The sequence below is a fragment of the Mus musculus genome, chromosome 7 (genome assembly GCF_000001635.26).
Source record: "Mus musculus strain C57BL/6J chromosome 7, GRCm38.p6 C57BL/6J".
Classification (NCBI taxonomy): domain Eukaryota; kingdom Metazoa; phylum Chordata; class Mammalia; order Rodentia; family Muridae; genus Mus; species Mus musculus.
The window spans coordinates 113,091,949-113,116,731 of record NC_000073.6 but is presented as its reverse complement, the minus strand read 5'-3'; the positions used below and the strand labels follow the sequence as shown (position 1 = coordinate 113,116,731).

The following is a 24,783-nucleotide window of genomic DNA, read 5'->3' as shown; positions in this document are numbered from 1 at the left end:
GTGAAAAAACTTGGGGATATAACTCATAAGCACAGCATATGCCCAGCACGGGGGCATGGACCTGGACTCCCATTTCCCACCAACCCCAGAAAAAGCCAAGAGTAGAGATATATCTATCTATATCTATATCCTATATCTATATCTATATCTATATCTATATCTATATCTATATCTATATCCATATCCATATCCATACCCATACCCATACCCATACCCATACCCATACCCATACCCATACCCATATCCATCTAATCTCTATATATCTGTAACCTCCGTGATGGAGGGCAGAGATGGGCAGGCCCCAGGGCCTCATGAGCCAGATAGTTTAGCCAATCAGTGAGCTCCAGATTTAGAGAGAGACTCTGTCTCAAAAAATAAGATGGAGGGCCAGCAAGATGGCTCCATGGGTAAAAGTGCTTGTCATGCAAACCTGACCTCTGCACTTGTCTATGGCATGCAAGTGGTCCATCACACACGCACACACATACATGCATACACACACATGTACATGCACAGACACATGGATGCACACAGTGAAATTAAAATAATACCAATAAAGCAGACAGCAATCAAGGAAGCACTCCCCCACTCCCGCCATGTACACATGCACTCACCTACACAAACATGAATACACATGAGAATTATTTAGGGGAATTCTCTGAGTCTCAATTTCTATTCTCCAAAGTCAAGAACAGGTTTGTTTTTTTTTTTTTTTATCATTGGAAGGCAGTGGGACACAGTTGGCCTGGGTCCTACAAAGGACACACAACAATAAAGATGCTGATCTGTGTTTAGGCTATGTCTGGTTTCACTGGCCCTGAGAGTGGAAGCACTATATACAGACAAATACTGATTCAATGTGCACCTTTTTACTTAGGTGGGCTTACTCATTGTTAGCTAATCCTTCTTGTAGTTCATTTAAGGTTAGAGGATTATTGTAGATAGCCTCAGGATAACTCAGATAGAATTTGGATCCCTCGTGTTCACAGCCACAGTTGCAATGCAGAAGGTGCCCTGCTTCAAAGGATGAAGGATGGTCACACACTCATTGCAGAAGCTTTTCTTTTCTGAAGTAGGGTGTCACTATCCAGTATAGGCTGGCCTTGATTTGTGATCCTCCTGCCTCAGCCTCCCACATACTGGGATTACGAGCATGTACCACCATACTGACTATCCTGCAGAACCTGTGCCTTCGCTTCCTCCTCCTCCTCTGCCTCTCCCTCCTCCTCTGCCTCTCCCTCCTCCTTTACCTCTCCCTTCTCCTTTACCTCTCCCTCCTCCTCTGCCTCTCCCCCCTCCTCTGCCTCTCCCTCCTCCTTTACCTCTCCCTTCTCCTATGCCTCTCCCTCCTATGCCTCTCCCTCCTCCTCTTCCTCTCTCTCTTCCTCTGCTTCTCTCTCCTCCTCTGCCTTCCCCTCTGCCTCTCCCTCCTCCTCTGCCTCTCCCCCCTCCTCTGCCTCTCCCTCCTCCTCTGCCTCTCCCTCCTCCTCTACCTCTCCCTCCTCCTCTGCCTCTCCCTCCTCCTCTGCCTCTCCCTCCTCCTCTGCCTCTCCCTCCTCCTCTGCCTCTCCCTCCTCCTCTGCCTCTCCCTCCTCCTCTGCCTCTCCCTCCTTTGCCTCTCCCTCCTCCTCTTCCTCTCTCTCTTCCTCTGCTTCTCTCTCCTCCTCTGCCTTCCCCTCTGCCTCTCCCTCCTCCTCTGCCTTCCCCTCTTTCTCTGTCTCTCCCTCCTCTGCCTCTTCCTGTTTCCTCTTCCTCTTTTTATCAGACTCATTCATTTCTACCTTCATTCTAGTTTCACAAAAGCATAATTGACAAGTTAAAATATGGTATTTTCTCTTTGGCCTTTGTTTTGTTTTATTTTGTTTTGTTTCTTCCTTGACCATCTGAAGGCAAGATATGTTACCAGCAGCTCTAGAGGAGTCACCAGGGTTCTTGATTTTGCTGCCTATGTTCTAAACTTCATAGTATTATCTGGAAATATGGACTGAACTTGTGCTGTCAATGTTTCTGTCCATACACATGGACATAGGCTTCAGTAAGTTGGACCTTGACTGGATTACTCAAGACCATCTATCCACTGAAACACCACGCTAGTCTTTGTGCATAAAATTATTTAAAAATCATTAAGAGATTCAAAAATGTTTAGAGTATAAAACTCACTATTAAATGATTTAAGCAGGCAAATGAATAAGTACAGCACTCACAGGTGTGTGTGTGTGTGTGTGTGTGTGTGTGTGTGTGTGTTGAGGTCATTTAAACAAGATATGATACATTATTACTATGTAAAGATAGACTTGCAGAGCTGATCTTGCTTGGCTGAAAATTCAAAGCCATAGATCCAGACTCTGCAGAGCTTCTTAAGACTCAGACTCTGGGGCTGGAGAGATGGCTCAGTGGTTAAGAGCACTTGCTGCTCATCCAGAGGACCCAGGTTCGATTCCAAGCACCCACATGTCTGCAGTCACAGGGGATTTGACATTCTCTTCTAGGCTCTGTGGGCACCAGGCACACATGTTGTGCATAGACATACATGCAGACAACACACACACACACACACACACACACACTTTATTTTGATAAATCTTTTAGGGACTGAAGAGATGTCTCAGCAGTTAAAAGTACTGACTGTTCTCTCAGAGAGGTCCTGAGTTCAATTTCCAGCAACCACTTGGTGGCTCTGTAATGGGATCTGATGCCCTCTTCTGGTGTGTCTGAAGACAGTGTACTCACATAAAATAAATAAATAAACCATTAAAAAAATAAATCTTTTAAAAACGTAAGGTTCTGAAACCCCTTCTTTTCAGCCAGACCTTCCTAACATAGGCACAAACCCAGCCCTCTTCAGAGGGACAAGGAAAAGTCACCCAAAGTCAGAGCCACACTCAGGTGTGTCAAATTCCCTGTTATTCTTTACAAAACCCACTGCATGTACCCTAAAAGGAGGAAGCCCTGCTGCACCCTTCAGCTGATTAATAGCTGTGACGTGTTGCAACCGGAGCCCCTTCTGGGAAAGGGTGTGCTGTTTATCCTCAGAGCCTGCCAGTCATGGTGGTGGTGAGGGTGAGTGCGTAGGGAAGGCAGGAGGATGCGGCTCCACAGCTTCCTTGCGCTTCTTCCAGCCTCTTGCTATCCTGCAGAATCAGGATACAGACTGCAGAGCCACGATGGGCAGCAGGACAGAAAGAGCCATTCTTCATGTGGTCAGTGTGGGCTTCTGTCCAGCAGCTTAACCCTCACCGTATATCAGCTTGGGTTCTCAGTCTTTTCAGCTGAGCCCAGTGGCGCTGCCTGGCAGAAGGCACTGCCCCGTGACTGGAGGATGCTGTCAGGACAGCCCTGGGCATTTGCACTCCAAAAAGAGGGGTCTGCTCATATGACACAGAGGTGTCCCAAGGAGTGGCCCGTGACCCCCTATGTTGTCATAGTCAGATGTAACATACAGGTGGGAGTTCCAGCTGGAGACAGGGTCTGAGAAGAGACCAGCTGTATTGTACTCCAGCGCTCCTGAGAAAGTGGCTGGCTTACCAAGGGGACCTTCCCCCAGTAGTCTTCCTTTCCAGGTGTTAAAACATGAAGAACTGTGAACACAGAAGGTGGAGGGTGGGGTGAGAAAGAAAGGCAAGCAGGAAGAATTGGAGAACAGCACACTTGGCATTTCTCTTCTTGAGGGAGTCAGCTGTTGTCACACACACACACACACACACACACACACTACACAACTACATGGTTCTGTGCCATGCAAGGGGCTGAGAGTGGCACAGATGACTAGTGTCCCTCTCCCCCGGATCTCTTAATCTGAATTCCAACAGACCAATAGCCAGTTCCATTCTGCTTGGTTTGGGTATGGGTCAGCCTAAAGCTGTGTTCTTCATCCACAGGCACACACAGCACTCAGAGCCAGCCAGTGAGGGATTCAAAGGCCTACGGGGGAAACTTGGCAGACATGGGACCTCAGCTAACTCCCATAATCTCCCTGAGGATCAGGTGAGAATTTCTCATCTATAAAATTGGATAAACAAGCCAGGTTCATGGTTGGATGGCAAAGATTAGAAGACAGGGTGTGTGTAAAGTGCTTTAGTTATTTAGGGAGAGACGCGTGGATATGAGGCTGGAGAGAGACAGGGGCCAGGCCTGACAGTCACAACAAATGAGAATACCCCGTCTATCCCCCAAGCAATGGGAAGTCACAGAGGCTTCAGAAAAAGGTCCAAACTAGAGCTGGGACAACCAGTTAGTACCTGTTCTGGGCTCTAACCCTTTGGTTTCCTGACTTTCAAAACTACACCTACAAAGAATTTTTCTAAAACGATCTCACATGTAGATGTCTGACCTTGAATCCATTTTTGTCGCTAAGTTCAAATGTAGCTTTGTTGTTTTTACCTCAGTGGTAGAGAGAGACAACACAGAGATGGGCACATGCGTGGCCAGCACTTGACCACTAAACTTATAAACTCAACCCTTCAAATGTAGCCTCAATTCAGTTTTGGGTCATGAGTGCTCATGACCTATCTATGGCTGTGCATGGCATTGAACGCCAAGATGGTAAATAAGCCTCAGCTACTCATGGGTGGAGTGTGTATACTGAAAGCATTCTGGAGCTTGGAGTTAAGAGGCCAGGATTACTGAGCCGTGCCTGCTATGGATGGGTGCGGGTGGTTGACGGTATGTCTCCTGTCTCTGGTCTAGTGACTCTCACCTTCTGTATGCCAACCTTGCTGAATCCTGGTGCTGCTTAGACCAGCTTATCTTCAAATGTCTCTCACTAATGGATCCAAGTAGCAGGCATCTGTAGTTGTTTCTATGGTAGGAACTATAAGGAGAGTGACATTGTTTGTGGGACCACTGTACCAGCAAGGTGCTAATAGCAGTGACAATCCATGCATTCGTGTAAGAGACCATGCCTAGTAGCGGACACAGGAAAGCTGAAAGAAAAGGAGGTTGAATAGGAAGCTAGTGTGGGGCCCTGGGCCCAGCAACACTTGAGTGTCTTGTCCATGAGAGAGATACAAACCTGGGTCCAGAGCAGGGTGACTTAGGCCATCCTAGAGAAGCCTAGTGATAGACCTGGGAATACTGTCAGATGTTGGAGGGAATGCTAGACCTGGGAATACTGTCGGATGACTGAGGGAACGAAGGTGGGTTAAATGGAAGGCTGCACAGATAACTGATAGCTGGAATGGGCATGATGATGAGGTATCTGTTACTTGGCAGTTTTTTAAAATATGTAGGTAAAAAGGAAATCTCCAGTGACTTAGCTTTCTATCCCACTCAATGGATAGAAGTTGTTCAGGTCATGAGAGGAGGAAGGGAGTTCCAGGGGGCCATGCCAGGCCAGAGAAGCAAGAGCAGAGAAAAACGTGAGAACCACAAGGATGGCTCATGCGGCCGGAGCTTCAGACTGTGCAGCCTGTGCCTGCAGAGCCCAACCGAGAGCGGCCAATGTGCAGTTGCAGTTCCTAGCCTTGGCTTGAGCAGCAGTTAGCTAGTTGTAAACACACACACACACACACACACACACACACACACACACACACACACACACACACACACACACACGTCTTGATTGCACTCAGAGATACTGGTTCAATTGGTTTGGTGAGCAGCTGTGATACTGAGACCTTAAAATTACCCCAGGTGATTGATTTTAACAAGCAGCCAGGGCTGGAAACCATTGCTCAGGGACACAGAGTCCTTGAGCAATTAAAATGGCTTCCGCTTTGGTGATAGTGTTCTGGCAGGCTTATAATCAGAGACCAGCAGTGGGGAGGGGGGGACATGTAAGCATGGAAAATACATGTCCAGATGAAGCAACACAAGGGCTTTAATCAGACTTTGGCAGTGAGGTGACAGGGCACAGGTGTGACTTGAAAGGACAGAGAGGTAAGCAGAGAGACAGAGGGAAGAGCAGGTGGTCAGGTTTCTTGAGAGATGCTGAAGGCTTGAGAGAACAGAGCCTAGGAGAAGGAAACGTGAGCGTCTGCGTCCACCGCGGGGTGTGGGAAGCCGGAATGGAGATGTACGTTTAGCATGTCTTTGCTGAGTTAGAAACACCCGTTGACATTTTCCCACCCCTTGTGGTCTGGTGATGGATTTTTCAGCTTTTCTGGTTTTGTTCACAATAAGAATCAGGTGGTTCAGTGGTCAGCCTCAATTTCCTTCTGGAAGCTTCTGATCCGGAAGAAACTAGAAAGGAAAAGAATGGTGCATTTGTTACCCCAACATAGCCAGGAGAGCATGGTTCCAGCACAATATTCACACTTAAAAGGCAGTAGGGGTGGGGAAGCATGGAAAGATGGGGTCCATGCCTCGGTTGCTTCTGTCTTTCCTGGCCAGCATACTCTCTCTAGGTTTGGGGGCTTTCTTTAGCGTCTAAGTAGAGGCCACAACTGTGGTTCTCTTACAAAAGAAAAGAGTCCCTGTCAGTCCCTGCCCACCAACATCAGTTCCCTCTGCCTTGCACATATGGATATCGTGAACTTATTACCAATCTTCACCCTGGAGTGAAATTCCTCCTGTTTGAAATAGGATCACTTGAGTTGGGCTGTATGTCTTAGGATTTCTCTCTTCCCCTGTATGATGTGGATGGAGCATGACCCCAGCACTCAGGAGGTGGAAGCAAAAGATCAAGAGTTCACAGCCAGCCTCGGCTACATAGTGAGTTCAAAACCAGCTTAGACTACAGGAGACCTTGCTGCTGAGAGAGGGGAGGAGAACAAGAGAGAGCTTTAGAGAGGATGTGGTGGGAACAGTTTGGGATGTTATAGTACATATGTGCCCTAGACCTTAACGGGTAAGGATGATCATTCCATCTAGAGATCCCCAGAATGTCTGCCAACCTTGTTCAGCCCTCCCCCTTTTATGAGCATAGAGCCTACTGGAGCTCAGAAGAGAGAGAGAGATGGAAGTGGGTAACCAACAGACTCAAGCAGGGATCTGCTGTCCCTTTCTGGCTCTCCTCTGAAATCTAATCCTTAGCATTCATGAAAAGCAGGCTGGGAGGTGCCTGGTCTCAGGGAGGCAGGCCCTCTCTTCAGTCAAGGGAAAGAACTTGCCAAGAATGCCCATTCATTTAGCCTTGGTCCATGTCTCATTTGCATAGTTTGTATTACAAAGAAAAGGTCATAAATTCAGGTCTAGTTCCAAACTTTTTTTTTTTTTTGCTTTTGCCACTGGGTGGCCTCAAACTTGTAGCCAAGAATCACCTTCAATTTTTGATCCTCCTGCCTCTACCTTCCCAATGCTGGAATTATAGGCAATCACCACTACACCCAATTTTATACCACACTGGGGACTGGACCCTAGACAGGCACACTAGCAATGACAGGCCACATCCCCCAACCAACATTAGATTTTTAAAAAAAATATAAATATAACACTTAATCTGTGTTCATAAAGAGAATCAGGTTGTTCAGTGGTCAGCCCTAATTTCTTCCTGACAGCTTCTGACCTGTCAGAGACCAGAAAGGAAAAATGTCATGTGCTTGTCATGACAACCCAGCGAGGGTTCTGTAACACACTGTGAACACAAGACGTGATATTTTGTTTTTCTGAAAGCTTATTTTAGAGTCCCTCTCGTTTTCTTCTGTTTAAGTGTTGTTTGATAAAAGCTTAATGCTTACTTCACAGGAAATAAAAATAAATAAAAGCCTTCCATTTACAGACTTACTTAGGCTGCGGAAAAAAAATATTGAGTAACGAGTAAGAGATTAAGATAATACATCAAGTCAAAATACTGTGTGAGATCGAAACCTAACTTGCAGAAGTCAAAAGCAAGTGTCAACTGTTAGCAGACATACAGATATACAGACAGACAGATGTATCTCCTTAAGTAGCAGGGGGTTGGAGCTACGTGTCTGCCATTTATAACCCCTTGAGTAGGCTTCAAGTAATTACATGATTAAAAATCAAGACTGTGCTGTACAGTATATGATGAGAAGCTGTTTAACCAAGAACTGTTAGGAATGTAGACATAAAAATGCCTGTGGGCTGTCCAGAGGGCTCGATGGACACACATGCCTGCCACCGAACCCGGTGACATGAGCTTGACCCCCAAGATGCACACACTGTGGAAGGTGAAAACTAGCTTCTGCAGGTGACCTCTGACCCCTGCCTGTGTGCCTTGGCAGGCACACCCACACGCATGTGCTTACACACAGAAGGCCTTAAGACTGTAATACACATTTTTTTTAATGCTTTGCTTTCTCATATCACGAAGAGAGTTAGTTCCATTTCCTCTTGCCCTTTCCCACCTCACTGAGTTGCTGGACAAGAACTGAACTCAGAATCCATCATCCACGTTGAACCAAGGTTTTGGGTGACTTTGTTCCTTGCACTATTGACCCTTTGAAAAAAATAAAACAAGTTAGTTCCCAAAAGAAAAGAAAAACAAAAGCAGGGCTTGGAAGCTGGGGCAGGACGTGCTTGTTGGGCAAGCAGGAGGATCCGAGTTTAGTCCCCAGAACCTAGGTTCAAAATTCAGGCATGATGGTGCATGTTTGTGTTCCTAGAACTGGGGAGGCAGAGATAGGAGGACTCCTGGTCCTTCCTGGCCAGCCAGTCTGGTGTAATTGCTGAGGCCGAGATAATGTGAGGCCCTGTCTTGAAGGAGGGGCGTGGAGTCTGAGGATGACCCCCAAGGCTACTCTCTGGCCTTCATATTCATGTGCATGCACCCCGCCCCCCCAACACACATTCAGACTCATAAGTATACCAATGCCTATATGGGTTTTCAAATTAAAAAAAAAAGAATTTGTAGAGGTGTTTTGCCTGTATTTGTGTCTGTGTATCATGTGTGTGCCAGGTGCCTGAGGAGGCCAGAGACGAGCGGCAGATTCTCTGTAATTGAAATTGAACCACCTTGTGGGTGCTGGGAATTGAACCTGGGTCCTCTAGAAGAGCCACTAGTGTTCTTAACCACTGAAGAATCTCTCTAGCCCAACATTATCCTGAAAGAACCCGGTGGACATCAGTGGTCTAGGGGCCAATCCAGGGAGCACTTTGAACAACCTCAGCCCTCCTGCTTCTGCGCACTCCCAACTCATGCTCTCTCTCCCTTTAACGTGACAGCTCCTCTCCCATCTGGAGATGCGAACTGGGTGCGATGCAGAATGGAATGGCATGGGAAGCTTACCCATCGGCCTGGGACAGAAGCCACTGGCAGCACCAGTCTGTGGCTGAGGACCAGTGTCCTGGGGCATCCCACACAAAAACCAGAGGGACTTGAGGCTGTCAGCAAACACACTGCTCATGTCTCCAGCCAGTCCCCTCTGCCAGGCCAATCCAGACTTGACTCAAATGAAAAGTGTAGACATGTCTGGTGTAGGGATGTGGTACACACGTCACTCTGCCATTCACTCGTCTGACTTTAGGACATTTACAACTTTAGTCACAAGCAAGAACATGCTACTTTGTATATTAAATGCTATTTAGGTGTTTATGAACAGCTATGCGCAGGAGAAAAGGAAAAAACGGGTCAAGGACACATGCTTTTCTTTACCTTATTCCCTTTTACCTCTGTCTCTGTCCCTTTCCTGACCACATTAGGCCAACTTTCTCTCTCTCTCTCTCTCTCTCTCTCTCTCTCTCTCTCTGTGTGTGTGTGTGTGTGTGTGTGTGTGTGTGTGTGTGTGTGTATGTGTGTGTGTGTTAAAAGCTTTTAAAAACCCACAGGTTTGGCATGGTCTCCAGGTGACTTCTGGTCTCAAATTGTCCATCCATGATTTAGAAGCCCTACAGAACTCCTGCCATCCCCAAGTCTTTGTTAGACAGCCAAAAGCCTCCGGGCAGCCTCCCCAGATGTCGGCACCTTGGCAACGCCCTGGTTTGAACATGATTTTAATAGCGACTAATTCCCTCAGTGGTGGCACCCCCGCAAATGGCTCATCATGTCACAGGCAAGTTTCAACAGTCATGGAACCAGATGGGCATATTTTTCCAAACAATAGTGTTGCGGTGGCAAACAGCTAAGGCACGTCAGGGGCACAGCAGTGAGGCAGGTAGCAAGTGCGCGCTGGGATGAGTTATCTGCTTCTGGAGTGATCACTTATTTAAATCTTTAATTGCTTCTGAAGAGAAGGGAGTCATTTGCACCCATGGGCGTAGTTTTGGTTTGTTCGTGATACCCAGGAAGAAACTACATTCTGGGACTGTGGCTGCCAGAAGAGGAGACCAGTGTGTGTGTGTGTGGGGGGGCATGCCAGCTCCAAGTTGGGTTTGAATGTCTGGTCTCTCAGGGCAGCCCATCACCTTTTGTTTCTGATGTATCAGCTAGCACCCACCCTGTCCACTCCCTATCTCCTTCTGCTCCTGTGGACACTTTGGTACACCCTGGCTCAGGACTCTATGTTCTATAAAGAAAGTAGATGCCAGGAGGGTACGAAGGACAGTGTGCCCGAGGCCGAGATGTTTAGTGTCTATGATGTCAACCTCTAAGACATGTGGCATCACTCCAACATCTGTCATTTACCTTGTAGCTGCCTATAAACTAATTTGCCAATGGATCAGGGTTCACATTAACTCTAGTTGGGGTTCAGTTTAGGCTAAGAATATAACAGCACAGGTGTCATGTGGAAATTGGGCTCATAAAAGGCTCTCTTGACTTCACTCATTTCCCTGTGATATCAGCAGTCCCTAATCACCCCCAACACAGCAGATTCCTAAGCCAAAGCTTTGTGTATTCTGGCCTTAAGGCTACCAAGCAAATACAGACACTTGTGGGGGATGTCTGTGGCGGGGGGTGAGATCCAGGACACCTCTCCCCAATTATACTCAAGTTCACAGCTTGTGAGGTCCACTATATGAATTGTCATGGGACTTGCACATAGCTTGCTGACATCCCACAAGCACTTTAAATAACTTCTGAATTCTTTCTAATACCCAGTACAGTGTATCACTATGTATGTGGGTGTTTCCCTGGGTCACTTGCAAGCAGCAATGTCTGAGTGTGTTCAGTATTCCTGCAACATTTTTCTGAGAAAGTATTTCAGCTCTTGGTTGGACACATCTGTAGATGTGTAACTTGTAGGTATGGAGAGTCAATTGCATTTTTTAAAAATATAAAATATGGACTAGAGAGATGGCTGAACTTGCTGCTCTTGCAGAGGTCCTGAGCTTGGTTCCTAACATCCATGCCCAGGGGCTCAGTAACACCTTTAACACCCGCTTTAGGGAATCTAACTCCCTCTTCTGGCCACCATAGGAACTGTACTCACATGTACATACAAATACAATTAATTTTAAAAAATATAAAAATGACTGAGTATGTGCACTGTACATGGTGTTTTTACACATAAGTGTATAATACATGTTGAATATGTATCACAGACTTCTACTTTTTTGTACTCATCCTGTCCTATTAGTCCTCTTTGTCCCCCTAGCTAGTTTCATATCTACTTTCAATGTCATCTATGCATACATGATTTTATGTATCTGCACAAAATTTAGGAGTCACACATAATAGAAAACGCCTAGTATTTGTCTGAGATTGATTTGTGTTTAATATGATATCCTCCAGTTACATCCATTTCCTGTAAACAACAGAACATTCTTCTTTATGGATGATAAACTAATCTATTGTGCAATTCTTTATCTATTCCTCTGTTGATGGGCACTTAAGCTTGTTCCATTACTTAGCTATACTGAACAGTGCCACAATAAACATTGATGTGCAAATATTTCTGTGATATATTGATTTAGAGACGTCAGGTACACCCTACGAGTTGATATGGATGAATCTTATAGTAGATCTCATTTTAGTTTTGTGAGAAACTCCTATACTGATGTTATTAGAGGCTGGACAGAATTCTTTATATTTCCTCCATCAGTGTCCTTTTTGTCTACATCCTCACCAGGACTTGTGATTATTATTATTATTTTTTTTTATAATGATGCTGATGGCTAGTGAGATTGAGCCTTCTTTAATGTACACTGCTCATTTGTTCTTAATCTTTTGAGAACCATCTGTTAACTTCATTGGCTCCATTGCTGATTCAGTTGTCAGATTTTTTTCCTGTTTAGGTTTTTGTTGTTGTTGTTCCTTATATATTCGGGAGACTAATCCTCTGTTAGATGGACAACATCTTGGTTATTTTCTGTTGCTGTGATAAAATGCCCTCGCAATAAGCACCTTAAAGGAGAAATGGTTTAGTTTGGCTTAGTCAAGAAAGATGCAGTCCATTCTGGCAGCAGGCATGGAAGGCATGCTGGTAGGTGCAGGGGGCTGGCTCATTACACCGCAGCCACACTCTGCAAATGGGGAAAGAGGAACAGGAAGTAGGCTGGGCTACTAGCCCTCAAGGCCCCGCCCCCAGTGACTTATTTCCTCTGGAAAGGTTCCGCCTCCTACAACCTTTGCAAACTGTTTTAAGGTTTAAGTGGCCAAGTGTTTTAAGCATGTAAGCCTACGGAGAACATTTCACATTTAAATCAAAACATCGCTAAATGTCGTTTTCTTCCACTCTTGAGGCTCTCTCTTAATCAATTAGCTGTTTCTTTTGCTGTTTGCAGCTTTTTACTCTGTGATTTCTAGTTGCATCGATAAGGTGTTTGTATTGTTCATCCTAGTCTGGGAAAACACCTATATCTTGGAGTGTTTTCGTTACTTTTCCCTCCAACAGACTCAGAGTTTCAGGTCTTGTGTTGAGGTATTTGACCCAAATGAAGGTGAGAGATAGGGATCTATTTTTATTCTTCTATGTATACATACTCACTTTCCTCCACGCCATTGGCTGAGCAAAGTGTCTTCAATCCACTGTATCTTTTTGATATCTTTGTTTTAAAAATGGTGGTTTCATTTGTGTGGGTTTCCATCTGGGTCCTCTGTTCTGTTCATTGCTCTCTGATCTATATTTGTTATGATGGCTCTGCAGTATATTTTGATCAGGTTTGGTGATACCACCAGGAGCAATCTTTTTGCTCAGTAGTACTTTGGCTATTCAAGATCTTTTGTACTTCCATGTTAGGCTCTCCACCCGCTATCGGCCCCCCGCCCGTTTATACAAAGAATGGCATTAGAATTTTGATGGGAATTGCATTGGACCTGTACAATGCTTTTGGTAACATATCCACTTTCACAACATGAACTCTTCCAATCTATGAGCATGGACATCTGTCCATTGTCTAGTGTCTTCCTCAATTTCTTTCTTCGGTGCTTAAAATTTTTGATTCTAGATGCATTTCATTACTTTGGTTGCATGTGTTCCAAGGCGATTTGCTTGTTTTCTTTTTCTTTTTGTTCAAGCCATTATGAATGGGATGTTTCCCCAATTTCTCTTTTAGCATGTTTGTTGTTGCTCTATGGGAAAGTCACTGATTTTTTTTTAATTGATAGTTTGAAACAGCATCTCATAACCCACAGTGGAGACAAATTCACTGTACAGCTGAGTGCGACCATTGCCTTCTGATTTCCCTGAGGGCCTTTACTTCCTGTGAGGCGGATTACAGGTACCGCTGAATCTGCTTTATTGAGTGCTGGAGACGGAACCCAGGGCTTTGTGAGTCCTAGGTAGCATTCTGCCACCCGAGCTGAACCCGAGCCTTAGGCTGCTATTCCTGCATGTAAGTTTTCTATCATCCATTTTGCTGCAAGTATTTAGCAGAGCTAAGAGTTTTCTGGGAGAGGGTTTAGGATCTCTTCTGTATAGAAGGGCATCATTCATAAATGAGGATTCATTAACTTCTTCCTCTCTTTCCTTTTATTGCTTTCTCTTATTTTCTTTCTCTAGCTAGGATTTTAGTACATTTTAAGTAACAGTGGAGAAAGTGGATCCCCTTATCTTGCTCCTGATTTTAGTGGAAGTGATTTGAATTTTCCCTAGCTGTGCGCCACGACATTGGCTTTAACTTTGTCATATATGACATTTGTTATGCTGGGATGTGTTCTAGTCTCCTCGGGGCTTTTACTATGAATGGATGGTGGCAATTGTGAGAAGCCCTTTCCACATATACTGAATGGTCATGTGATTTCTGTCCCTGGGTCAGTTTAGGTGGCATATTACCTTTATTGGTTTGCAAGTGTTGAACCATTCCTGCATCACTGGGACGAAGGCAACCTGCGCGTGATGAGTGGTATTCTTTATGTAAGGTGAGTGATCTTTAGAATTGAAAAATGCTTGTTTTACAAATATTCTACTGGGAATTTCTGCATGTTTGTTAGGGAGAATTGTGTATAATTTTTTTCTTTGTTGTGTCACTATCCGGCTTTGGTATCAGGATAGCACCAGCTTCATAAACAGAGTTTGGTAGGTAGTGCTCCTTCTTGGTCTGGCTTTTGGATAATTTCAGAAGCATTTGTGTTAGTTCTTGAAAGAACTTGAAGATTCAACAGTGAATCCCCCTCAGCCTGGACTGTCCTTTTAACTTGGGGGATTTAAAAAATTTACTGCTTCAGCTAGCCTTGGTGGCATACACTTTTAATCCCAGCACTCAGGAAGAAGAGGACGGTAAATCTCTGTAAATTCAAGGCCAGTCTTTATCCTCAAAGTGAGCTCCAGGCTAGTCAGGGCCACACAGTAAGATTCCGTGCCAGAAAACAAACGAGAACAAAATACTGCTTTAAGTTCATTACTTATTATAATTGTATTTAAATTGTTTGCCTCACTTTGGGGTCATTTTGGTAAACCATGTAGGTTAATAATCACTTTTTTTTTTCTTTCTAGATTTTCCAATTTAGTGGACTACATAAGGTATGTTCTAATGATTTTCTGAATTTCGTTGGTATCTGTTTTACTTTTTGAGTTTGTTTTGTTTGTTTGTTTGTTGATGTTTGTCTAAAAGTTTTCCAAGTGGCAGGTTTAGGAAGAATCCCTGCCTCAAAGAAGTAGACAATATTCAGCAGGCTCCTCGTGCCTCTGCACATGAGCATAGAGAGATGCATCTACAATATACATGTGTACACACTCAGACACACAACACACACACAGTACAGTATACATGGGTATACACTCAGACACACAACACACATACACACAGCACAATATACATGTGTATACACTCAGACACACAACACACATACACACAGCACAATATACATGTGTATACACTCAGACACACAACACACACACAGCACAATATACATGTGTATACCCTCAGACACACAACACACACACAGCACAATATACATGTGTATACACTCAGACACACAACACACACACAGCACAATATACATGTGTATACCCTCAGACACACAACACACACACAGCACAATATACATGTGTATACACTCAGACACACAACACACACACACAGCACAATATACATGTGTATATACACTCAGACACACAACACACACACAGCACACAGCACAATATACATGTGTATACACTCAGACACACACACACACACACAGCACAATATACATGTGTATACACTCAGACACACAACACACATATACAGATGGATAAGTAAACACTTCACAATATTAATTAAAATTTAAAAAATCCACAAATAATATAAAAACAGGAAGTCGCATGGGACAAAGCTAGCCTGCTGGAGTGTCTGTGCTATTAATGAAGGGGGAGTGAGTGAGCAGGGGAGGGAACTGGACAGTCGCTGTCACAATGCAGTTCCAACCTTCACTCTTCACTGTTTCTTCTCAGGCTCCCAGATGTCACTCACTGAGGAGTTACAGATGCTGGACACACCTCTGCAGCCTGTCAGTGTTTGGATTTCAAATGCTGGTCATGTCCCAGTGGCTCTTTCAGACATCACACTGGCTACTACGTATCCTGTCTCTCTCTGTTCCCCCTGCAGACTCTGGCTCCTGCCAGGTTTCTGCCTCAAAGAATACGGGAAGGTTCTGATTCGGTTTCTTTCCCATGGTCTAGAGGTGTTCAGGTTTCAGTAAATGGTCCCATGATTCTTGCTCTGTATTCTCCGAGGGTGCAATCCAGGAAAGGCTAGGAGCCACAAAGCCACTGCCTCAGCCCCAGGACTTTTTAAAAAGATGTCTTGTCCCACTTTGGTGGAGAGATGAGAAGAGAGTGGTCCTAGTATCTCCCCTCCCTACTACTGTACTCAAATGTTGCCTCTCTTCTTCCCTTCTTTTTCCCCCTCTGTCTTTTCAAAATGTCTGTCACTGAGAGCACAGTGCCAGTTTTCCATGGCTCTGGTCCCTCCTGCTCCCGAGCACACCAACCCCTCAGGGACTGTTCTTTTTCCTGTTCTGGTCTATTTGATACTACAGGACGCGTAGAACATCTTCAGTGTTTTTCAGAGTTGATCAACATGTTGATTTTTATAATCAACCATGCTTTGCGTAAATACGTAAAAAATGTGAGTAGTGCGCAGAGAGCCATTTTCAAACATTACTGGAATTTGTCTTAATCCAGAGCCAAAAATCATTCTAGATTTTAAAATTATTTTTAAACTCAAGTCAGAAACTCAAATCATGATTTTTTGCAATCAAATATTTTAGCCCACTATAATCCAAAGACATACTTACATGATATATGTTGAAAAATGAAGCTAGGAAACTATTAAAAGTTTTTTTTTTTGCATACTTAAGCCATTATGTTTCTATAAGAACAGAAAAGTTTGTGTGTACAGTAAAGACACTGCAGTTCATAACATAAGTCTTTTACATTTTTATTTATTTATGTGTGATTGTGTCAGGGTGTATGGGGGGACAAGCCACATGTGCTCCTGTCAAGGTCAGAGGATTGTGTCAGGGTGTATGGGGGGACAAGCCACATGTGCTCCTGTCAAGGTCAGAGGACAACCCAGAAGTTGGTTCTCTCCTTCCACCAAGTAGGTTCCAGGGATCGAACTCAGGTCATCAGACTTGGTAGTTTGTGCCTTTATCTGCTAAGCCAGGTCACTCCCCCTCCCCAATAGAGCTATCTTAAATCTGAACTGAGGCATTTCAGGCAGGCATTAGTATTAGTGAGTAAACCTTCTAGGAGAGGCTCATCTGGAGACTATCCGGATGCCACAAGACTACGGGTGACAGTCTCTCTGATCCTTGAGGTACAACCCCGATGCTGTGTCTTATTCTTAATGTCATAATGTACATATTCTTAATGTAAGTCCCTGTTCCACTTGGGGAAGTGTAAATGAATGTGGGTGATAGTAAAATATTTGGCAATAGTGAAAGATTTCTGAATGTGCCATGACAAAATTCAGAGTCAAACATGGAATGAATTCAAGGTCATACAATTTACTGCAGCCTCAGTTTTGAACACAGAACATGTGTACTGTGCAAGCTGGGCATGAGCTGTGTTTCTTAGCACTGGTGTCTTCAGAAAGCTGCCCAAAGTCCTAGAATCCCCTCTGCACCCTGCCCCCGCCCCCGGGACTGCCTTTCCCAAAGCCAGTGACCAAAGCTATGGAGAACACGATGGAGCCATGCTGTACGTTGTAATCTCAACTTGGAAATGATGTTCATAACTTCTGATGTATTTTACTGGGCAGACAAGGCAATCATGGTACACCCAGGGCAGGACTACACAAGAGTGTGAATTCCAGGAAGTGGGGATTGATGGGGAGCACTTTGGAGCTAACTACCATAACTCCATGAAACCTGAGACTGTCCTTGGGTTTGGGGTGAGGCCCAAGGCTTTTTTTCTAGCAGGTGCCCAGGTGATGCTGACACCATTCAGCCAGGATCTATGCTCGGAGAGACTCTGGTTTGTCCCTTACTCTCTCTTTTTTTTTTTTTTTTTTTTTTGTACTTCATGAATTCAGGTCCCACAAACATGGGAAAAATGAGGAGCAGGAAAAAATGTACACAAGAAATATGTATAGAGTCTCTAGTATGTGTTAGATGCTAGGCATAGATCTCTGCTTTCATTGTCTGGTTTTAGCACAACAAACCCTGCATATTTATCACTCACCATTTATGAATGAGGAAATTAAAACCAAGTGAGGAGAGGCAACTTGCCCAAGTTCATCTGATAACTTGCCCAACAGTTATCAAGTGGGGGAGGACTTGAAACCAGCTCTGTATAACCAAGTAGCCCCAAGCCTGTTTTTTGAATTCTAAATAGACTTTTTTCCTTTAAAAAGGTACTAGATGTGTTGCTATGTCCCTACCACATGATATAATTCATGTTTTAAACTATACCAACTGGATTTGTGGCTATAGGCTAAAATTTAACCTTAGTTTCATTTGAAGACTTAGTAAGCACAATGTTTCTAAGTGAAATGGAATATATATTGTATATGCACAGCCTTTTTTGTTGTTTATTGTTAGAGACAATGTCTTACCATGTGACCCCAGCTAGCCTGGAACTTGTTTTGTAGACCAGGCTGGCCATGAACTCACTGAGATGTGTTTTATGCAGTCCTTTGCAAATTGCTGAGAGCTTTATATTTGCCAGGCATGGTGGTGCATGCCTTTAATCCCAGCACCCAGGAGGCAGAAGCAGGAAGATTTCTGTACATTCGAGGTCAGTCTGGCTACATAGTGAGTTCCAACACAGCTAGTGCTGCACTATAAGGCTCATCTCAAAAAACAAATACTAGGAACCCTGCTAGACATGGTGGTATTCACTTGTAATTCTAGATATTTGGGAGGCCAAGGCAGGAGGGACCAGTCAAGGCTAAATATTGAGACCCTGTCCCTAAAGACAGCCAACCAAAATAACTGATGGTTAACTATTAGTAAGAGCTGTCTGGACTCCTACTGATAGGAGAAGTAGTTTTTTATATACTGCTTTCTGAATAGATTTAGCTTCAGGGTAAGAATTTTTAGAAGGATTAGAATGAAGAAAAAAGGAACCAGGGCCCTTATCTAGATACAGTGTGTTTACTGACTATGTATATAGGGTGGAGAGGGTAAAGTTGACCACATCAGTTTTAGATCTAGTAACTGAGGACAGAAGATGAAGTCATCAGTCTACATAGGAGGGCCAGGATCTCACTTTGAGTTCCCTTGATGTCACCAAAATGACATCTCTGTAAGGGAGTCAAATGGAGTCTTCCAGCATTGCAGGTGCATCCGCTCGTGGTGACTGGGAGCCTTTCTTGGAAGAATGACACATTCCCTCTTTCTCAAGATGGAGCATGATAGAAAGTCTGCTTGAGAGGCCAGGAGTAGGGGCACAGGCTCATGATTCCAGTTACTCAGAGGCTGAGTGAGGCAGGAGGATGGAAAGCTCAAGGCCAGCCTGGACTACAGGGTAAGTCCATGAAACTTGGGCAAGAAAAGTAAAAAGTGGGGGAATAAAGGTGGTGGCCTTAGGGACAGAGCTCAGCGGTAGAGCACTTACATACTCACACACGCCCTAGGTTCCATCCCCAGTATTGAGAGGGAGGTGGGAAACAGAGGGAGGAAAATCAACCAACCAACCAACCAACCAACCAATTGGTCCAGATCCTGATACAGAGACAGACTGTTGAACTTTTCCTTTATTGCAGGTGACAGCGGGAGCCATAAAGAAGTGACGGCCACTTCAGACAACTGAGAAAATGCAGCTGTCCCTAGGAGGCAACGTGGGTTAGCTGGGAGCCTGACTGGGAGGCTGGAGCATCAACCTTGTAGATTGGAAAACTGTGCTCAGAGTTGTTGTAAGCAACACATATTTGATGTGCACAAACTCTACTGAACTAGATGGAGAAAGGGGGTCTAGACATCGAGGGGACTTCGTCAGTTGGTTGGAAACAAGACCCAAGGACACACTAACTGGTGAAGTCATCCTTGGCCTTCACTACGCCTTTGTCAAGCGAAGGGACTTCTGTAAAGTTGAATGTCAGGACACGTCACACTTGGTGTATTCCTGGTGTGTGACAGCTGCTTAAGCTGCAGTGTTGAGCTTTGTTGACTGTTGGTTGACTGTGTAGAGCCAATGAGTGGAAGCCATTGAAACATATCTTAGCCTTAGGAGAGACTGAAAAGTGATGGATCATGAAATAAGTCCTTTTTTTGAAGGACTTTCTCCAATGGTGAAAAAAAAAAGCACGTTTCTCCAATGGTGTCTCGAACACAGCTAGGGCTTTGCCCAGATGTGCATGCATGTGTGTGCGTGTGTGTGTGTGTGCGTGTGCGTGTGTGTGTGTGTGTGTGTGTGTGTGTGTGTGTGTGTGGAAACAGGCAGAAGTAGAGGCATCTGGAGGAGTTCAGAGTGATGATGGCCTGAGAGAGCTGGGCCATATGAGGAGAGATGGGGAGGAAAAGCAAGAGAAGAACACCAGACCAAGAGAGTAAGCCTGGGCCAAAGTGGCTGAGTTATATCAGGAAAAGCAGTTGGGGAAAGGGCAACCCAACTCCTGGCCTGGGAAAGTTTAGGGTAGGAGGCAGGGTATGCCAGCTAGGAGGACGCTGCAACAGGTAGGGACTGAAGGATTCTGGGAGAAGCAGCATTAGCTTTGATATGTTAATAAGTAGGCTCCTTAGCTGTTTGTGCCTCACAGACACCAGCTTTCTGCAGATACATAGGACACATTCTCAAGAGTGTCATCTGCCTCCCCTTGACTTCCTGTCATTCCCTTGGCTTTGCCCCATTTCTCTTCCCTGTTTTCTTCAGGCCTCTTCTGTTGGTTTCTCCCGAGGGTATTTAACTCAGGTGCAAACTAACCCTGCTCTGGGCTCTTTCTAAAGAAGCAGACACAAGCTGTAGGCAAAAACTGTGGATCTGCTCAATACCTAGAGAGGGCTGTTCCGATACAATAGAACGATACAAAAGATACAACGGGAAAGAATTGATCTGTACACCTGATGCTGCTGTAACCCCCAAATCTTCAAGATACTCATCCTGACCTGTCTAAACTCAGGGTTCACTGCCAAAACCTGGAGAGGCTGAGCCTCAGGTACCCCTGGGGCTCAGAGTGGATCACCTGTGGACAAGGGAAAGACATGGAAGGAGATGGACCCAGAAAATGACAGTGTAGAGACTGGCCTCCAAACGGAGAAAACCAAGTTCAAATTTCACTTCCAAACCAGAAAACAGCCTCTCCCACTTCCCACTGGGGGAAACTTGAACACACATTAGAAGCAGCACCAAGGTTTGGTGAGTGTGGCTCATCAACTGGTGGTGTTATCCAAAGCAAAACAAGACAAAATCCCACCACCACCAACAAAATATGTCTTGTTGGTCACATATTAAAATTGGAAATGTGGAATTTTGTGGTTTGGGGGACATAGAAATACCTAATTCCCAGCAGAAGTGTCCCATGCCGGACTTACTGCAAAATTAATTTAAGCCTTTCAATGTCATTTAAGTGTTTCATGTCAATGGTGAATAGTTTTCTAATAGACTCTGTGCTCTGCTTGGGACTTGTATGGGGCAGGGGGATGCCACTGAAGACAGCTATGTACAAAGCCAGGTGTACAAGGACTCTCTTCACACACGCCCTCTATCCTTGTGAAAGCCTGTGGAAGAGATAACATTAGTGTCATTTGGATTTGCAGAGCTGAGCTCCCAGAGGTGAACCTAGGTCATGAGTTAGGGTGGAATTCACACACTTGAAACAATAGCTGATTGAACAATGCTGTCTGTGTCAGGGAAGTGGTGCAAATTGAACTGCCACAGGGATGTACACAGAAGAGACAAGGCAGCAAACCAGTTTGGCAATAGATGAAGAGCTGTCAGTCCTCTTGCGAGTGTTCCTTGTAACTTCAGCTTCTCTGGAAATAGAACACTCCTCTCATCCAGGTACTTTTCTCGGTAACTATTCTAGAGCTTTCCTTGATTATACATATAAGTTCTCCATGTGTCTTGTGGCAGACTAGAAGAAAAACCCTTTTATTCCTTTTATCTAAATGAGTCCTCTCAGTATCCGAAGATACTGAATATAAGAAAGGTGCTCATCTTTTTAGTCAAAAAGTGATGTCCAATTTTTTTTTGTTGCTATGACCACATAAATTATACTGGACAATTTATTTTTTAAAAAAGTATTTCTTACAGTTCAGGAGGCTGGGAAGTCCAAAGCATGGTGCTTGTGCCTACCTGGTAAGAGTTTCTCCAGTAAGTACTCCATTACGTATCCCACCTCAGTCAGGCCTCTCTTCCTCTTCTTAAAAAGCCTAGACTAATTATTCGGTGTGGAGCCATACCTCAGTAACCTCCTCTGGTCTTAGTTACCTCCCAAAGGCCGCACCTCCCACACCACGGAGCTTGGGAATTCAGCTGCAACATTTCTTTCTTCCTGCCTTCCTGTCTTCCTTCTTGTCTTCCTTCCTTCCTTCCTTCCTTCCTTCCTTCCTTCCTTCCTTCCTTCCTTCCTTCCTTCCTTCCTCCCTCCCTCCCTCCCTCCCTCCCTGCCTGCCTGCCTGCCTTCCTCCCTCCCTCCCTCCCTCCCTCCCTCCCTCCCTCCCTCCCTCCCTTCCTTCCTTCCTCCCTCCCTCCCTCCCTCCCTCCCTCCCTCTCTCTCTCTTTCTTTCTTTCATAATTTACACCATAGTAAGTAGAATACTGATAATCTAATCTCTCTCTCTCTCTCTCTCTCTCTCTCTCTCTCTTTCTCTCGTTTACAAACTGTCTACAACCCCGTATTCTCTAATCCTGAGTTTATGTGTAGAAATCACTGTTTATTCACACAGCCAGTTGATTACTCTTTGACTGCTTGTCTAACTGGAGATTTACTACTTCCTTGGCCTTTGTAGATCTCTGACCCTGGCTGTTGGCTACTCCGAGCACAGCATGGTGCATGTGTGGTAATCATCTGTGTCCTTGGCTAGGAAGAGAGCCAGCAAGAAAGCTTGCGCGGAAGAATCTTTGGGCATACGGATCCAGATGGATGGTGTATACAGAAGACAAACAAATCCTTTCAAAGCTCCAAATTGTGATAAACACTGCTCTATTCATCCAGTACCTCTCACATCTCCCAGGAACAACCCATTTACTCCCCTACTCTACCATGGCTTTAGAGTGTGCAAACTGACCTTACTATTGGCAATAGTAGTTGGTTTAGGGAGTGGGCATGAGACACCACTCATGACACTTAGCGCCCTGTGAGTCTCTCAACTGGAGCTGAGAGGAAGCTTTTCTTGGATGATATGCACAGAAGACAGGAGTATAAACTTCTGGGAGCACTGGTCAATTCTTGAAAGAAAATTATGTTAAGGCAATGAGGATATTGAAACAGAGACAGCAAGTGGGTGATGTTAGGTCCAAAGAAAATTCCAATTCTGCAAGCCCCCAAAGGCAGTCCAAATACCCAGAAATTAGCTTAATCTGGATTATTGGAGGGGTTTTAGTGGTTAGAGAGAAGCCAGCATTCCTCAGGAACTTGTGAAGCTGGCTCCTGTCATCCGTCATCCATCATCCTTCTTACCTCTGGCAGAAAGGACATGGTGACAGTTAGCATATCAAGACACATGCTGGCCTCCAGGCTCCCTCAGTGACATAGTACCTGATACATCTTTCACAGTCCATGCAAGCATCCTATCCCTTTGCACCTCCCCACAGCGACAGCCACCCACTCTCCTTATAACCCTGCTATTCTCAATATTCCCTGTTCCCACTTCTTTCTCTAGTTTTTCTCTGTTCTCTATTCCCTTGCTATCTCCCTCTCTCACAGATAGCCCTGACCATGTCGAGTCTTCTGGCCATTATTTAGTCTACTATTCTCCTCCCCCCACCCCCCGCCCCCTCCCTCTGTTCTGGACTCTTCCAGATGCCTCTGGCTCTTCTCTTTTTCATACCTATAATAAAAGCCTTCTCCTTAACCATACCATGGAGTGGTCATGTCGTTAGCTTATACAGGTGATATAGTGCTAATATTTCTTAATATTTCTTATCTTTTACATATCCAGGTAACCCCTTGGATATGTGAGCCAAAGAATGTCCTTTTATTGGCCTAAACAAACCCAAGTTATGCTTCTGTAGCTTAAGCCAAGCTTATATAATATAGCCTATTTTTCCTATTGTTTCTTCTTAGCCTGAGACCTATATTTATTGTTTTTCTTGTTGCTGTGACAAAAGCAACTAAAGGACAAAAAAAATTATTTTGACTCACAGTTCAGAGATGCAGTGTCTTAGTTAGCGTTCTCATGGCTGTGAAGAGAGACACTTACCTGTAAAGGTAAGTCTTATAAAATATAAGGATTTGATTGGGGCTGGCTTACAAGTTCAGAGGGTCAGTCCATTTTCATCAAGGCAGGAAGCATGGCAGTGACCAGGCAGGCATGGCACTGGAGAAGGAGCTGAGAGTTCTACATCTTGTTCTGAAGGCAAACAGGAGAAGACTGACTTCCAGGAAGATAGGATGAGGTCTTAAAACCCACATCCACAGCGACACGCTTCCTCCAACAAGGTCACACCTACTCCAACAAGACCATATCTCCTAATATTGCCGCTCCCTGGTCCAAGCATATTCACCACCACACAGTTTATCAAGGTAAGGGAGATGGAGGCAGGAACCTAAGGCAGCTTGTCACATAGTATTTACAGTGAGGAAGCAGAGAGAGAGAGAGAGAGAGAGAGAGAGAGAGAGAGAGAGAGAGAGAGAGAGAGATGCTCATGTTCAGCTTGCTTTCTCCATTTTATTCAGCACAGAACTCCAGCCTGCAAGATAGCACTGCCCATATTCAGAGTGGGTCTTCTCTCCTCAATTAATCTAGTTGGAAAACTCCCTCACAGTTCTCCTAACTTATTCATTTGTAGCATCACACGTATGGTGCGTGTGTATGTGTATGTTCAGTTGCTCTTGCCTCTGCAGGCATGTGTGGAGACTGAATGGTGATGTTAAGATATGTTCTTAGATCTCTCCTCCCCCTTGCTTTTCAGACAGGGTCTCTCTCTGCACATGGAACTTACTGTCTCAGATAGACTGGCTGGCCAAGCCTCTGGGGTGATGCACCTGTCTCTGCTCCCCAGCTCTGGGTTACAGATGTTTATCCCCAGACCC

The 24,783-nt window shown here is 44.8% G+C and overlaps 1 long non-coding RNA gene across 1 annotated transcript in view; it reads left to right on the top strand.

Annotated features, from left to right (window-relative positions):
* Positions 1-16,496, top strand: part of 4930543E12Rik (RIKEN cDNA 4930543E12 gene) — a 41,780-nt gene extending 25,284 nt beyond the window's left edge. The window contains exons 3-6 of the long non-coding RNA NR_045978.1: positions 3,879-3,984; positions 13,983-14,080; positions 14,655-14,681; positions 15,594-16,496. This is a non-coding gene — a long non-coding RNA (RIKEN cDNA 4930543E12 gene). The remainder of the gene's footprint in view (positions 1-3,878; positions 3,985-13,982; positions 14,081-14,654; positions 14,682-15,593) is intronic.
* The last annotated feature ends 8,287 nt before the right edge of the window (positions 16,497-24,783 follow it).